The sequence below is a fragment of the Rattus norvegicus genome, chromosome 9, assembly GCF_036323735.1.
Source record: "Rattus norvegicus strain BN/NHsdMcwi chromosome 9, GRCr8, whole genome shotgun sequence".
In the NCBI taxonomy this organism is placed as follows: domain Eukaryota; kingdom Metazoa; phylum Chordata; class Mammalia; order Rodentia; family Muridae; genus Rattus; species Rattus norvegicus.
Genome location: NC_086027.1, coordinates 117,303,382 through 117,319,891, shown reverse-complemented (window position 1 = coordinate 117,319,891; position 16,510 = coordinate 117,303,382). Strand labels below are relative to the sequence as shown.

At 44.5% G+C, this 16,510-nt stretch overlaps 1 protein-coding gene across 7 annotated transcripts in view; it reads right to left on the bottom strand.

Annotated features, from left to right (window-relative positions):
- Nucleotides 1–15,748, bottom strand: part of Dlgap1 (DLG associated protein 1) — an 869,320-nt gene extending 853,572 nt beyond the window's left edge. For 5 of the 7 annotated variants that reach the window (XM_039084189.2, XM_039084188.2, XM_017596627.3 and 2 more), the window contains exon 1: nucleotides 15,162–15,747. The gene's annotated coding sequence lies outside the window, so the exon portion shown is untranslated. Of the gene's footprint in view, nucleotides 1–15,161 lie in introns of all 7 variants that reach the window. The other 2 variants (XM_039084190.2, XM_039084191.2) reach the window with 1 other exon arrangement.
- Nucleotides 15,749–16,510: the final 762 nt, after the last annotated feature.

The following is a 16,510-nucleotide window of genomic DNA, read 5'->3' as shown; positions in this document are numbered from 1 at the left end:
CTCTAGAAAGCCCCAGAGTCCTGGGATGTGAGAGGTTCTCAAGACTCATGGTGGGTGACATTAGGTGAAATGCCCAACAGTGGTGAGACAGAAACTAAAGAGATCACCTCCAGTAGCCAGACAGGACCCCCAGTGGAGGGATAGGGACACCAACCCACGTACAAAACCTTTGACCCCCAAATCTTTTCTGTCTAAAAGAAATGCAGGGACAAAAAAATGTGGAGCAGAGACTGAAGGAAAAGCCAACCAGTGGCCTGCCTAACTTGGAATCCACTGCGTGGGAGGTCACCAAACCCATTACTGACGCTATTACTGATGCCATGTTGTGCTTGTAGACAGGAGCCTAGCATGGCTGTCCTCTGAGAGGCTTTACCCAACAGTTGACTGCAGATACCTACAACCACGTATTAGACAGAGGGGAAGAACTAAATGAATTGGGGGTAGGGCAACCCCACAGGAAGAGGAAGTGTCAATTAATCAGGACCCCTGGGAGCTCCTAGAGACTGAGCCACCAACTAAAGAGCATACACAAGATGGGCCACGCAACCTCCTCTCCCCCACCCTCACCCCACCCCACACATATGTAGCAGAGGCCTCAGTGGAAGAGGATGTGCCTAATCCTCTAGAGACATTATATCCCAGGGCGGAGGGATACCCAGGGCGGAGAAGAGATACGCCGGGCGGAGGGATACCCAGGGCGGAGGGATACCCAGGGTATTCGACATCTCAGAGGCAAAGGGGAGGGGTAGGGGGAAAAAACTCTGCAAAGGGGACTGAGGGGCAAGCATTTGTGATGCAAATAAATAAAATGATATAAACCAAATAAGTAATAAAACAAAATAAAACAGATTTTTCGCCTGGGACACTTCAGCGATGGTAAGGACATGGTAAACAACACTTGTTCTTCCACCGTGTTTTTGTGAATCCATCTTCGATGCAGCTTTTGTTAATGTACAGAAGCAAAACCTCTTGTGCCGGCGTTTATGTGGGTGGGGGCACTTACATATTCATTTTTCTTCTAAGAAATTGGCGTTTAAAAATAAACCACAGTACTACTTTAGTATTTAACGGACAACTTGAATAACCTTGCTCTCGAATTGAGTGGCGAAGCTGATTTGCCAATGTCTATTTAAGGAGATTGATGTTTTAATTCCACCAGGCTGAACTGCAAAGGAACCTAGAGATAAGCAGCAGGCTGTGTTCAGGGATCTGTTAGGAGGGCAACTGGACACCCTTTGCTCTTTGTCTCTCTCCCTTGCTTTGCAAGTCCTTATCTGATCCGTGTAGAGGTTGTGCGGGGCCAGTTAATGGTGCTCTCTAAACTACATCTTTATTGCGGGCTAAATCTCTGCTTGTGTCCCTTTGTCTTTGAGGTCCCTACTTATTTACTCTCAAACAGATTGCCCAACAGGAAGCAGGGAGCTCAAGCCTCTTTACAGCTGACAGATCCTTCCCTGGAAAGAAGACACTGGTTTTCTCCAGACCTAGCAGATGGCTACACCCCTAGAAGTTTCCAAAGAGATTCACCTCTGTCGTGCAGGATCTCTCTAACAAATGTTGAGATACAGAGAGAGAGAGAGAGAGAGAGAGAGAGAGAGAGAGAGAGAGAGAGAGAGAGAGAGCGAGAGAGAGCCAAAGGCAACCCACTCCACTCTTGATCTCATCCAAACAGCCCCTGTCCCAAAATAAGCCACGAAAGCAGGGACTACACAAAAACCGAAGACAAAGCAAAGATACTTTTTTTTTAAACTGGCATGAGAAAAGGTAACTTCCCTTTTAAACTAGGAGCTTGATATTCGGGCATTTGTGCTGGTTCGTCTTCACCGTCTACCTGGCTGGACATATAACCTTGAGTATAGCTCACGAGGACATTTCCAGAGAGGTTTCACAGAGTGAAGGCCCACCAGGAGCATGAGTGACTCCAATATATCCACCGTGGGGACTGAATGAAAAGGAACGCAGCAGACCTGGCTGGCTCTCTGCTTCCTGGTACTCTCAGACGGGAGAGATCCCACCATCACGCTACCGCTACCACTGCCACAGACTCTGACACCCTCCCTGCCTCGGCAGATGGCCCCCTCTCAACCAGGAGCCCAAAGAATTCTCTCTTCAGCGGTGTTGCTTTCCGTCAGTTATCTGATCACCAAGAGGGAAAAGTGACTAGCAACGGCAACTCAGTAGAACAAATTTCATTTCTGTTATGTCCTACACACACATACGGCAAGAGCTGGTGGGAACTAAGGTAAAAAAAAAATAAAGTACCACTTTAAAAAAATGTTCAAATAACCACCTGCTGGGTGATGCAAGCTTCAAAGTGAAATAATTTAAACCCAGAAGAGTATATATCTTTCAGACAGCTAGAAACACACTTCTGATAGCTATCAATTTTGCAATATGACAGCCTTTTAGATCCCCACTTCTCCACTTCTCCCTCCATTTCGTTAATGTCGCTCAAAACTAGGCAATAGGTTAGGCACCAGGGGGAGCACAGATCCTAAGACAGACCCCAGTCAATTATCAACTCCATTGGCGATAGTTCTGAATGCAAGAAGATAGTCAGTAAATGGTATCGCTTCCTACATAAGGCAAGTGTGAATATAAGTTACTGATGTAATAGGCTTAGTATACAATACACACCCGATAAAACGTAAGGACTGTTATTACTCAAACACAAGACTTGCAGGGAATATCTCTGATGCTACAGTTAATGATCCACTGGGATATCGAAAACCAAAGTCACATGGATCTTGTGGTGAATTCCTGTGATCCATAAACCCTGGTGGCAAACAGATTAGCTCGAGGAACATCTGGGCTATCCAGTGAGTATTAGCTAAGCTTTCAAGAGAGATTGGCAAAGGGTTGAGGACCTGCAGCTCAATGGGAGGGATGTGCCTAGCAGGTGCAACAACCTAGGATCTAGCCCAGAACTTATAAACAACAGAGCCAGAACAGTGGGAGAAAACAGAACTGAACAGTTAGAAAGGTGGATGCTGTCTGTGAGCCCATCTACCGCTGTAAAAAGAGAAGGGAAAGACATGGCATCACCAGTGAAAAGCCCTCCCTAGCACGCCCAGTAGAAGCTTTCCGCGTCCTGAAGCTCAGACACACCTGATGAGAAAGAGAAATGCAACTTCACCTGTTCATGCAAGGTAAGTGCTCCCATCCCTGCTAATTTCATTATGACTTCCCCGTAGATATAAGAAGCATGCAAGCACAGAGTATGTTGTGGTTAGCCACACCTATCATCTCGGCGTTGGGAAAGCTGAGGCAGGGGGACAGCTGGTTAAAGTAAAGCCGGGGCCATGTGAGAAGTCCATGTATCTAAAATAAAATAAAAATACAAAGACATATACATTGTATTTCTTCCCAACCTGTATAAGTACCCCAGCTCCACAGGGGCCGGATGATTTACATCTTTTGTTATTAGTTTACTAAATTAAAAGAATTCAGATCGGTGAATAGCACAAATATTTGTTGAATGATAGTTGTCAGTTGAGTGAAAAAGTGGAGGGGTGGAGGAATGAATCAATAAAGGTCCATCTCACAGTGAGCATCTCCAGAGCATGAGATAATAGGACAAGAAAGATTAGGGGAAAGTACCTAAGTTACAACCCACTCCTCTCCTGGGAGCTAACTCATGCATAACCCTGCAGACATCACGGCTGCAGGGGCATAACTCAAACAACGTCAATACACTGACCTGCACATGGCTTTCACGCAATCTCATACTCAATCTAGACAACGAGGGCTGATGTCAGAGTGTCGCACGGTGACCTCACTGGCAGAGGAAGAGCAATCCCACTCCACAGGAGACGTGACAACTGATGATGTCACAGTTTAGAATGGATTTTTTTTCCCACAAACATGACTTTCATTGGTAGTTTTTGTGTGGCTTATGGGAGACAGGTCAAAAGAATGTCTGAGGACACTTACATTAGAAGCTACTCCTTCTGGAAGCACAGTCTCAAAGGGAAGGAACTACTCAGTCTAAACTGATGTAGCTTTTGTGGTTCTGTGGAAACGTCACAGTAGGTTTTATATTTCTCCAGTTACTCTGGGTTATGCACTGACGCCTGAAGACTTGGAGCTAGGGTCTCAGATGAGAGGCAGCATTCGTTATTTTTCTGAGTCTAGGTCACCTCACTAAGTCTGATCTTTTCCAGGGCTATCCATTCACCTGCAAGTATCGTGACTTCACTTTACTTCACTGTCGAATAGCATCCCGTACTATGTATTACTAGATTTTCTTTTTCCACCTATTGGTTAAAGGATATTATATTGTTTCCATTTCCTTACTATTACGAATAATGCTCTAGTGAACATGGCTGAGAAATTCCCATGGAGTAGGTGTCAGAGAATGTGAGCTGACTGAGCGTGGGACCATTGAGGATTTGGGGAGAGTAGACAGTCTTGTCTGGATGAACAAGCAAAGGCCATCAGAGCACAGGACCCTTTACCCATCTGGGAGCTATGTGTCAACAGGAGAAATTTTCTCCATAGAAATCATCATTCCACCTTAGGAAACACACTTCCTAACCAACATAATTAAAATTATATTTTGGGTGTTGCTCTGGGTGCACCAAACTGTTCTGTGTGAACATCTTCGCCTAGCAAAGTTAAATCTTCCTCAGGGAGAAAAATACATCTGATTTTCACTGGCATCATTGGCATCTCCTCACATCAGATGGCCCAGCATCCCATAAGGCTTGTTGGTCATGGGGCTGTGGGTGCTGCCCTGTGGATTGAAAACTTACATCCTATGCAACTGACACAGGAAAGCTTCACTCTGACCAAGTACAGACATCATGGCGCTCAACAAACACTAGCTCAAGGAGGTTGAATTAGTTGCTCAATGAGGCACTGTCGCTGGGACTGGGTCATAAAAGAATATGACACAATCAGGTCTGGGGTGAGCTTTTAGTAGGGAAAGAAAAGAGTTCCACAACTAGACAAGTCATTTTTAAGCTCTCTATTCAGTGTCACTTTGATGCAAAATAGACGGCTGGCAAGTTAGTTCCTGTAGATAAAATACACTATTTGGAACATGTTTTAATTGCTCACCATGGGTCCAGCTTTAAAGCAGATACTTTCTATAGGTTGGCTCATTTAATCCTTTCAAATACATTGAAATCTAGTTTAATGATCCTCATTTTTTCAGATGAGGAAACTGGACTCAATGAAATTAGCTTGCACAAAGCCATATCGTTAAAGGGACTCGTGTAGTGAATCGTGCTTGTGAAGAGATGTGGCATTTTCTACAGGGAAATAAATACAGAAGCAGTGGTCAGTGCCAAGAATCTGTTGAGCCACCTCTAGATAACATCTCAAATATTATCATTTCAGAAACTCAGGTCTAACTTTTTCTTACTTATAGGAAATATCCAGTCTAAGTATCGAAACCAAATGATAGCTTAGTTACCCCAAACACACTCAGAATCTCAAATTTGAGTACATTCCAGCAATATTCCTATCCCAATAACCTAAAAGTCCAAGTTTCCTTCAGCCTATGTCATCCTCAATAACTGATGGCCAATCATCAAGAAACCAGCTGTTACCTGCTAAAACTGCTCTGTTACATTGGGCTGAGGCCAAAGATGTGAAATACATAAATAATTCATCGCTGAGGGAGCTTAATATCTAGCGGTATCCACATGTATAAGTCTGAACATAAATGATCCAGTTTAATACGAATGGAGTTAAGTAGAGAGTTCCAGCTAAAAAAGGCCATAAGTGTTTCATAAGAGAGGTAATATTTGTCTGGGCTCTAAAACAATCATTAATAAGTTTGCTCATGGCATACAATTCACATAGAAGAAAGGAGGGGAATTAATGAATGAAGGAATCCTAACTCCCCTTGGCATGGTCTGGGAGAATCACATGCCACAATTTGTCAAATAGGAAGAACATAAACACATAAAGAGCAGAGAAACAAATAAGGAAGCCAGAATGGCCAGTGGCAAAGGACTAATTAAGAAATGGTGCTGAGTATCGAAGCTGGCCAGGTATGCCTTAGGGGTCATGTCCCAGTGATATTTCTGAAGGCACACTAGGGACAACACATACTTAGTTCTTGGGTAGTGAGGAGCAGAAAGAATATGTTTGCAAGTCTCGGGTCTCATGAAGACTTTAGAAAAGTATATCTTGAAAGGTGTGTTAAGATAAGCCTGTGATTCCAGGATTTGGGAGACAGAGGCAGGAGGATTATGAGGCTAAGGCCAGTGTGAGCTACATTGTGAAAGCCCTACATCACAGGCTTAGAGGGAAAGGAAGGAAGAGAAAAAACTGAGGGGGGAAGGATATGGTAGAGAAAAAGAGAAGGGAGGGAGGGAGAGAGGGAGGGAAGAAGAGAGAGAGGGAGGAAGAGAGAGAGGGAGGGAGGAAGAGGGGAAGGAAAGAAAGAAGAAAAGGAGCAAAGAGATCTTAAGGGCAAGAAATCCTGTTTAGAAGCTTCTGTCCACTCCAGACAAAAAATGAAGTCTTGATGTTTGTCAACAGCAGAATCCTTAAACATCCACCAGACTCACTGTAACTTAATGAGGAATAAATTAAGAGCAAGACAAGTATGCATCCTTCTCAAATTTGGGATGTAATTAAAAGTGTTAAAAAGTAACCACAGATGCTAACGTCTTGAAGAACTCATGTGAAGGTAGAGCTTCATAGTTTGTGAGAAACGAGAGGGTAACTTCTTTACTCCTTCAGACTCAAAGGGTTTCCTAAGCTACCTGTAACAAGCTGGGGTCTTGCAAAGCATAAAGAAACATTTCACCACCACAAGACACCATCACAATAAAGATAAGCCACTGAGTGAAGACCATTGGAATTCATATTACTGAGAAAGAAACATCTGGCATCTAGAATATCTAGACCAGTGAGTTTCCATGAAGAGCAGTAAGGCAGTAGATATTCATGTGAAAAAAACAACCCCCAGAAATTCCAGTGGCAATAAGAAGAAAAACTGGTCAATGTCCTTAACAGTCTCTGGGGAAAAATATTAATGCTACAACAAGACACCTTCTCCCATTCACAAGACTAGCAAAGTACAAAATGCCTCACCAAGTGTTGGCAAGAAAATGGAACAAAAAGACTCTTGTAGATTGTTGGTAGACTATAAATAGAAGCTACCAATTTTGGTAATCGGGCAGGATCTGCCAAGTGTGCAGGTAAAATGCTTCCTCTGGAAATTACCCTCTCAAGCAATGCCCCAAGGAGTTCTCCTTTGTTAGCAGAAGAAAGAGCTTCTGAATGTGAACAGCATCCTTATTTGGAAGCAGCTTAAACACCAGTCAAGAAAAGACTGTCATGTTAACCATGATGCAGCCATAGAATAGAATACTATGGAGCAGTAAAAATGAACAAACTGAACCTGCACGTGGCACATTTCTGAATGATAAGAGAGGGCTAGGGCGTATGAAAAGTGACACTGTTTACCACCTGGAACACAGACTATGGTGCTGTATGCATATCCGTATGCAGTAAAGCACACAAGACACAAGGGAACAGTTAGGACACAATATGACATACAGAGTACGCACAGAGGGATGAGATGTTTGAAAAAATATCAACAGCACACATGACTCTGCAAATGGACTATTTCATAATCTGGGTGGTAGGCATAACGTATGCAACACAGTAAATATGACTGTTGGTCCTTTATGTTGGGTCATTTGGTTTTACTCTACAAACCAATATATTATTGCTTATCATCGCCACATCATTTTGTTTGTTTTGTATGGGGGGTCTCACTCTGTTGCCCAGGTTAACCTGAAACTCACTATGTTGTCAAGACTGACCTTGAACTTAAGACAACAACTCTGTTTCATCCTTCCAATATTTTCCATTGCTTAATCTTATCCTCTTGATTGCAATGAATTGAAGTATGTCTTGCACTTCTGTATTCTCCATAGTGGTAACTGCTCAAGAGATATTGTGTATAGTTTAAATCCCTCACTCTTAGAGACAATATAGAAATACCAGATATTTGATAGCTATCCTGTAGATTCTGGAGAATTCTAATCATCAAGATAAACTAGTTTAAATCAGTGACATAGACATGTAAATATAGATACTCTATTTGACATGACCAGTCATACAAACATAGGTCATTTCACCTTGACCCTCATGTTTCCTCATGGGCAATCAAGGCTGCACTGTAGACCTGGCATCTACTATGGCTTGCAGTTAGCAGGTCAATCTATCCAGGAAGCTGGTCTATCTGACCTATAGCTTTCAAATATCCCACAAGCAGAGACTGGGAAGGAAAGAACTTTTATGTCTAATAATAAAAATTTATTTTAAAAATGTTTATCAAAGAAATACTAAGAGGGCTACACTGCCACTTAGCTTGAGATGTTAGGTTTGAATACGACCCATCAAGGGGAGAATCAGTTTGTGCCGAGTGCTTACACAGAGCTCAGCCTTAAGAAAGTCAGTTGACGCTGAATGTTTGTCTCTCAGGTCTGTGATATGGCTAATTCTCCCACTCTCCATCATAGTTTGCTTCCTATTGCCATGACCAACATGATCGGATGGCAAGCTTGGGGAAGAAAGTGTTTATCTGGCTTACAGTTCCATATCACACTCCATCGATGAGGAAAGTCAGGGCAGGAATTCAAGCAGGGACCTGGCAGCCGGAACAGAAATAGAGACCACACAGGAACAGTACCTCCACCTTGTTCCTAGGCACATTCAACAACCTTTCTCCTAACTCCCAGGACCACCTCCCCAGGCACCACCCAAGGTGAACTGGACATTCCCACATCAACAATTAAGACGATGACCTAAAGGCCAGTCCGATGGGACATCTCCTCATATGATGCACCATTTCTGGGTGTCTCTAGTCTGTGTCATCTTCACAGAAGACTAAGTCCCCAAGAGACTTTTTTTTCCATCCCTACCCAACCTTACAGACACTGTCCCTGTTATCCCATGAGCTTCTGGCCTTCAGAAACTGAATAATCACAGATTAAAATGAGGCACAGGTGTGCCAGCCTCCCCTCCCCCACCCCGGTGGGTGACAGGAAAGGAGATCTGAAAGGTGAGGCAAAAAGAAATCGGTAAGCCATTGATAGGTTTGCTGTGCGTAAGGAGGAAGAAGAAGAATCCTTAATTATTATCTTACCTATAATCTTACCTCTTGCCATAAAAAGACCACAGGCCCCTCGCTGAAAAGTACAGCCATTGCTATGACATATTGGCCACTCTGGGATCATTTGTCTCTTGAAGGTATTATTCAAGTAAGCCTAGGACTAAACAATGCAGAATCTGATACTGTACAGTGAACGATGTCAAAACAATGAAACACTCCCTTTGGAGTTATGGTCTCACTAACTTAATTAATTATTCAACCGTTCACACAGCTGGTATATACTGACCATTTACAGGGTACCCTGCACTGTGCTAGGCATCAGTGGTATTGATGAGCATGCTATACTTAGCTCTTGAGGTCACAGGAAGCTCAGTTCTGTGGGGAAGGTGGTCATCCAATCATACTCTCACCAGATGACACCTCCTTATTAACTTTAAAATGATGCTGAAGAGACTATACAACTGCCACACTGTATCCAGCTGGAGAGCTTCACTAATTAAATGACTCTTCGGTTGAGGTATAAGGAAGAAGAAACAATTTAAGAAACTGTGTTTCAGGGAGAGAGGGAAAAGACTTTTCATCACAGTTCCCAGGAGCTACAGAATCAAGTGAGCCTCTGAATTTCCCAGGCAAAAGAGTCCACACAATAAAGTCCCAAATGAGGTAGGGCTTCCTGATTCCTCAGATGCCCTCCACAGTTAAAGGGCATAGCCTTTCATGGAACAGCGAGAAGGCTGCCCTGCATTCTGGCTTCGGGTATGAAGGAAAATAGCCATGGAGGAGATGAGTGAGTCCTGCTGTCTTCCTAGAACATGGTGTGATGAAGCCCATCAAAGAAGAGCTGTTTGTAGAGTCTGAGACAAGATCAAAATGCCATTTTCATCGCAAAAGGCAGCATGTGCTTTTTATAAAGAAATCTGGGTGATATCTAGCAGGGAAATTTCTAGTCCAGAAATAGACTTCACACTGACTTTCCACCGAAATTGAAACCAAGACAGAAAGAGTCCCCAAGGAAAGGGCAGTAATCTTAAGGTTAGAGTGGAGGTTAATGCCAATCTGACTATCACATACTCAAAAGCACTTGCCAGTAGTGGAACTAACAGGGAAGTTACTCTAGCAGATGTTTTCAAATTAGCGAAAACCATGCCACTGAGTAAGGCAGTAAGGCGGCAGAGTTGGAAATGTGCCCAGAGAGACCTTCTCACAAGCCGCCTGAGGGAGCCCTTTAAATATCTCTGAACAGTCTTGGTGCTGAGATTCAGATTCAAGGCCAGGGAGATAAGCGAGTCACAGCACAATCCTTCCCTCTCTAATTGCTTAGCTATGGCTTCCACAAGCTCATTGTGCTGTTGAATATTAAAGAGACCTGGCAAGGTTGGGCAGCTCCAAATGACACACTTCATAGCTTGGCTTTGTACAATTGCTTACTAATCTGACAAGAAACATTGAGAGAAGACAAACAAATTGTCAGTGACAACAGATGCAAGTTATAAGTGAATATGAAAATAAATGGTTTCCTTTCTGGCAAATTCTAGGAAGAGGGAGGAGGGTGAGTTTACATCTTTCTTTATGTATTCAGGGCATTGCTATCTAGCTTGCAACCAAATGGAAAATAATAAAATACTCAGACATACCCTAGCCACCCTGGTTCATATCATAACTAAGTATCCGAATGGAGATCTTGTGCAAACTACTTTTCCTAATTGCAATATCATTTGTTGCCCAGTAGTTATTCACTTCTTTAATAGGGAGAAAAGTAATAAATATCAATTATGGAAATCAGAAGTCATCTTGAGAATGAAAATATCCACCCAGCACCTATCACTTATTAGATTAAAGGTTGAGAAATTGTGTCAGCATCTCTGTGCAAGACCAACTTCAAAACCAGAGCAAGGAGCAGTGGGCCTCAGAGGACGGCCATTCACCATTCAAACTGCCTGATATAGACATCCACTCTGTTGTTGTTATTGTTGTTATTATTATTATTATTATTAGTAGTAGTAGTAGTAGTAGTTGTTGTAGTACTATTATTAGTATTTTCTCTTCTTCCTCCTCTTCTTTCCTTCTCTTCCTCTTCTTCTCTTCCTCTTCTTCTTTCCTTCCCTTCCTCCTCTTCTTTTTCTTTTCTTCTGTTCCTCCTCCTCCTTTTCTTCATCCCATTTGCTATGTAAGTTTGTACACCCAGGGTTACAGAGAAGAAAAGCCAGAAAGGTAAAGTCCAAGGCTATTTGAATACAGGTTGGAGAAAAGGTTCTGGTGTCTAGCAATCTGCCCATAGCCCTCTGTGATTGTTTAAATTAAGAGGACATTAGAAGGCAACTTGTAAATCTTCTTTTCTGGGGAATATTTCAGGTCTTCCTAGCAACAAATCTTTGACAACTCCTGATAGAGATCAAATCTAGGGGAAATAAACTTCCCCAGCAATGAGAAGGAATCAGGCTACAGTCTCCTGTGACTTAAAATCATGATGGATGCTTTGAGGGGCATTACAATGATGATCTTCTTGGAAAACAGAGAACTGAGAGCCCTTAGGATTCTGGGAATAAGAAGCAGCCCAAGACCTGGGGTGCATTCAACCCCTAATGTTCTCAGCACCATAAAAAATTTCTAGAACCCTAGCAAAAGGCCTCACTGATATAATATGTCTGATTTAAAAAGATTTACACTTATAATTGTGAGCATGTGTGTGGGTATGAGCACCTGAGAGTCCAGAAGAGGGCATTGGAATCCATGAATTTGGAGTTACAGGCTGCCCAATATGGGTGCTGGGAACCAACTACAACAGCTGCAATAGCTGTGTGTCCTCTTAACCTAATGTGTTTAAATTAACAACAGACCAACATGTAGTAGGAATAAATTATAATTATGGAAGGTCACTATGGAGTATTTTAAGATCCTGATTAACCTTCCAGTTTAATGGTGATTTTTAAAGGAAAACCAACTTATCAATGAAAGAGAGAAAAGAAATAAGAGTTCACAACTACTTTGTGTCCTTAAATCAGGACAAGTACAATTTATAAGGAAATAAAATCTTCAAGAAGTCTTCCAATTGGAAGCCTCTTGAGTGAAAACTAATCCTCCACCCTCTGAGACAAGTTAACACAAGGGAGAACAGCAGTCACTAAAGTAACACAAACCCAGTTTGAGTTGATGGTAGAAATATACAATGGGCAGCTTTTGCTTTCTTTCTTCATTACAAAGTATCGAGGAAATGATACATACATACAAATAAATGAAAACAGCAAACCTCAGATTCCACAACAGTTTTTTTTAAATATATTATGTTGCATACTTTTATCAAGCTATGGCTACGACACTGCTTCGCTATCCCTGGGTCACTTATTAGACAATTCCATCTGTGCCCTGTTAATTTTTTTTTTAAGTATCAGTCTTGATGGCTATCTGGAGCAAACATATGAACTTAACAGATTCAAGTCTCACTGTTTTTGTCCCTAAATCTGGATTCTGTGAGAAACGTAAATCCGCAGAATTTGGAAAGCAAAGCAAGTGGGGTTTTGTGGTATTTCTCTGCATAATATTTTGAGGTCCTCTTTCCACTTGCTTTGAATAATCGCTCGTGTGATTCATAATGTTTTTAGTTGGCCCTTCTAGAATGAGATGAGTCTGGAGGGAGAAATTAGAGGAGCTAAGCCGTCAGGGTCCCCACAGGGAGTGCTACTCATGCCCTCGTCCTTCCCTCCAGCTTGAATATAATTTGAAAAGTTCTTTCAGTAAAGTACTTAGTGATCTTTTAAAATGTCTGCTAATCTTACCAAGATTTTTATGTTGCTTGTATTTTTTTTTGAAATTCATATAAATATACACTACATTCTGGTCATGGCCCTCTCCCACTCAATCCCTATATTGCCTATATTTTATTTAACAGCAGATCTTAGAATCACACACACACACACACACACACACACAAACACACACGAGAGAGAGAGAGAGAGAGAGAGAGAGAGAGAGAGATGCAAAAGTAGTTTTTAAAGCTTAACGTGTTTTGCAAGTGTTTTCTCGTGTATGTTACTTACTTACATTCTCTCTTAAGCAAATCACTTAGCTTAAAAACTCTCACAGAATTTTTGAACTGGAACTTGGAATAAATATCTTAAGGTAGTGGTTCGAGTAATTTTAAGCTGAATCATCAAATCAGAAAGAAAGAAAGAAAGAAAGAAAGAAAGAAAGAAAGAAAGAAAGAAAGAAGGAAGGAAGGAAGGAAGGAAGGAAGGAAGGAAGGAAGAAAGAAAGAAAGAAAGAAAGAAAGAAAGAAAGAAAGAAAGAAAGAAAGAGAGTTTGTAGACACCAGATTTCTATAAACCTCTGTTCCTTCCAACTTTTTTATTTTCTGGGCCCAAACATAGCTTTAAAATTTTAAGAACTTAAATTCTGAACATGTTTGGAATGCATTGAAGTTCCTTTTTCACAGCGTTAAATGAAGGCCACTTTCCTCTGGTAAATTGTAAATAAACTAGAACAGTTGCGTCACTCCTTGCCTGTCTGTCATTTCCATTCCAGTTGGAATAGACACTATTGTTATCTACACAAAACGATCAGAGCCAATAGCAAGTTGCTTCCTGAGACTGAAATTGTGATATAAATAACTGTCCAAAAGCTGTTCTTTACAGCACCTCCTTTCTGATTTAACACAAACAAACAGAATAAAAAACGGACCGGGCGGGGGGCGGGGGGATGGTTGCCAGATGTTTGCTTTTGGCCTTAAATTGCTTTTCTGGCCAAGTCTAAGCTCTAAACATTCGTTATTCCTATTTGAATGCCCCATCATCTTCTTCTAGGAAGTCATTCATGAAGACCACAAATGCTAGAGAGGTGTCTTTAATTGTGACTTTTATTATCCATCTTGTAATTCTGTTGTAACTTCATTTGCTAGGCCAGGAGGCGTGATGGGCAGCCTCTGGGGGCTCAGAACCAGTTTCTCTATGAAGAGTCTTGCGGGGGCGTGGGGGGTCCATTAGAGATATAACCTCTCACCCCAAAGAGAGTTGTCCTCTTCGATTTGCCACCTGCAACCCCTCCCTGTCCACATGCCCTCCCCTTCTCAGAAAATTCCGCAGCGCTCCCGACCAGGCAAGGGGTGACCAGGGATCCTGGGTCAGAAGCGCGACTCCCTCCAGGCACAGGAGCTCAGTGCCTCTGGGAGACACGGCCCCTTCCCACAGCCTCAGGAACCACAGGAAGACCAGAACCGCTTGCTCTCGTCCGGTGCTGAATGCAGGGTCTTCATAGACCTTAAGGTTCCTCTCACAGCTGCAGCCGCCCCTCCATGAAAGTGCAATTTGTTATCTGGCCCAACCCGGAGCAAGGAGAGGTGCCCACTGGTACTGGCTCCAGCTCCACTTATCAGACCTTCTGAATACTGGCTCTCACCGCCCGCCACGCCACGCGATTCGCGGACAGTTGGCCTCAGTGACTCTCTGGTGACCCCCCCCCCCGGGACCCTCTGTCGCTTCTGTGTGTGTTTCTCTGTGCCGCCGTCTTTGTGTTTCTCTTTCTCTGGCTTTTTTTCCTTCTTACACACACAGGGAAGGGGTCGCTCTTCACAACCAATGCCAAAAATGTCACACAAAAAGAGTGCAACAACTTGCTTTGCAAAGGACTCAGGGTCCCCTGACGAAGTCCCCTGCAGTGAGCAGTCGCCTCTGCCTGTAAGGTGCGGGTATGAATTTGGCTGAAGCTAATGGAGACATAGGACCCGTGTTCTTGTCCCATCCCCTCCCCCTCCAGGGACCCTGTCTCAGTTAAAAATCCGTCCCTTCTAGAAGATCCCAGGGAGCTGCGAAGATCCTATGTCTGGGGAAGGGTATGCTGGTCCCGGGAAATCCCAGGGTCACCATGGGGACCAGACCTGCTCCGGGGGGCAGAAGTCATGAAATTGAGAGTGCCGGCCAATGGCCAGCAGAGGCGGCCCGCAGTCCCTAGGATGCGAGGGCTGCCGCGACCTCGCAACGGGAGGTGAGCAGCAGCCACCCAGCGCGCCACCGCCGCCGCCGCCGCCGCCACCGCCACCGCCGCCGCGTATGCCCCAGCCCCGCCGCGCAGCCCCGCATTGCCTTACCGCTGCCCGCAGTCCGTCCCTCGCTGGCTACGTCCGTCCGTCTGTCAGTCCGTCCCTCGAGCCTCGGAGCGAGGAGCAGAGCGGTGGCTCCGCAGTCCCGGACGCCTCTCAGCGAGGTGAAGGGAAGGAGCCCAGGCAGGCGCCGAGGTGGCTGCGACCGCTCGCACCGCGGGTCCTGCCGCTCCCCGCCGGCCGAAGGTGGCTGCGAGGCCGCGTCCTCGGGTTTGCGGCGCCCTGAGCGCAGCGCTCGCCTCTGGCGCGGAGGCTGAGCGCCGGGACGCGGCGGGCAGGGGCGGCGAGGCTGGGCTGGTCACCCGCCCCTGAGTACATGTTAATACGGCGGGGAGGAGGAGTCCCGCGCTTCCTCCGCCCAACCACCAAAGCCGGCGGGCGGGCGGCGGCCGTGGCCAGAAGCCAAGCGCTCCCACCCGCTCTGGCTGCTACGGAGTGGACGCTGGCCTTGGTCCCGGCCAAGGCACGGGCGTCCCGGGCCGCGGGGAGGCGCTGGCGACTCCCGGTGGGTGCGCTCGCGCCCGCTCAGCCTCCGTTGGCAAGTACGTCCGCGCCTTCCCGGGAGCGGACGCCAGCATCTCAGCCCAGAGCCAGGGGCGGCCACCCGCTAGTGGGCGTGACCTATCCGTACCCTTGCGCAGCGTCTTGGGGGGGGGGGGGGAAGTAAACTTCCGCTCCTGTCTGCCCGGCGCTCCTTCCTTACTCTGCAATTCTAAGTAGAGAAATCTGACCTTGGCACGGGGTCCATCCACAGACCCTGTCTGTGGGCAAATGGTTGTTGGAAAGGTCTCCTCTCCATCCTCGGAGCCTAGAGTAGGATCCCTTGAAGAAGTAATCACTTAGGAAGAGACACTTGGACTCACACATCACAGAAGGCTTCAAACCTGGCATCAACACTCAAAACCGTTCTTCCTTGGAGATTCAATTTCATCATCTTTACATCAACAGCTCTTGGACGGGTTATGTGGATTAGATTAAATAATGTGCTTTTCATTCATTCACTATTTTAATGAAAGGAAAGAAAAAAATGAGTCCTATTGCTTCTGTTCTTTGACTTCAGCAATATTCATGTTCGTGGATATTGAACTCCATACCACTAAGCTCTGAAGGAAGATGGAAGGACCCACCAACATCACGGAAGGACCAGGGTAATAGGCAGGTTAGCTGAAATTAAAAAAAATAAATAAATAAATAAAAAAAAAAAGACCAGCAAGTCATTCAATTAGGAACTCACACCATGCAGTGTGCTTCTCAGTACTACACTAGACATTAAGTATGACACTCAGGATCAACATTAGCATGCTAAACTGGTTAATTGTGGCTAATCGCTATCCTCC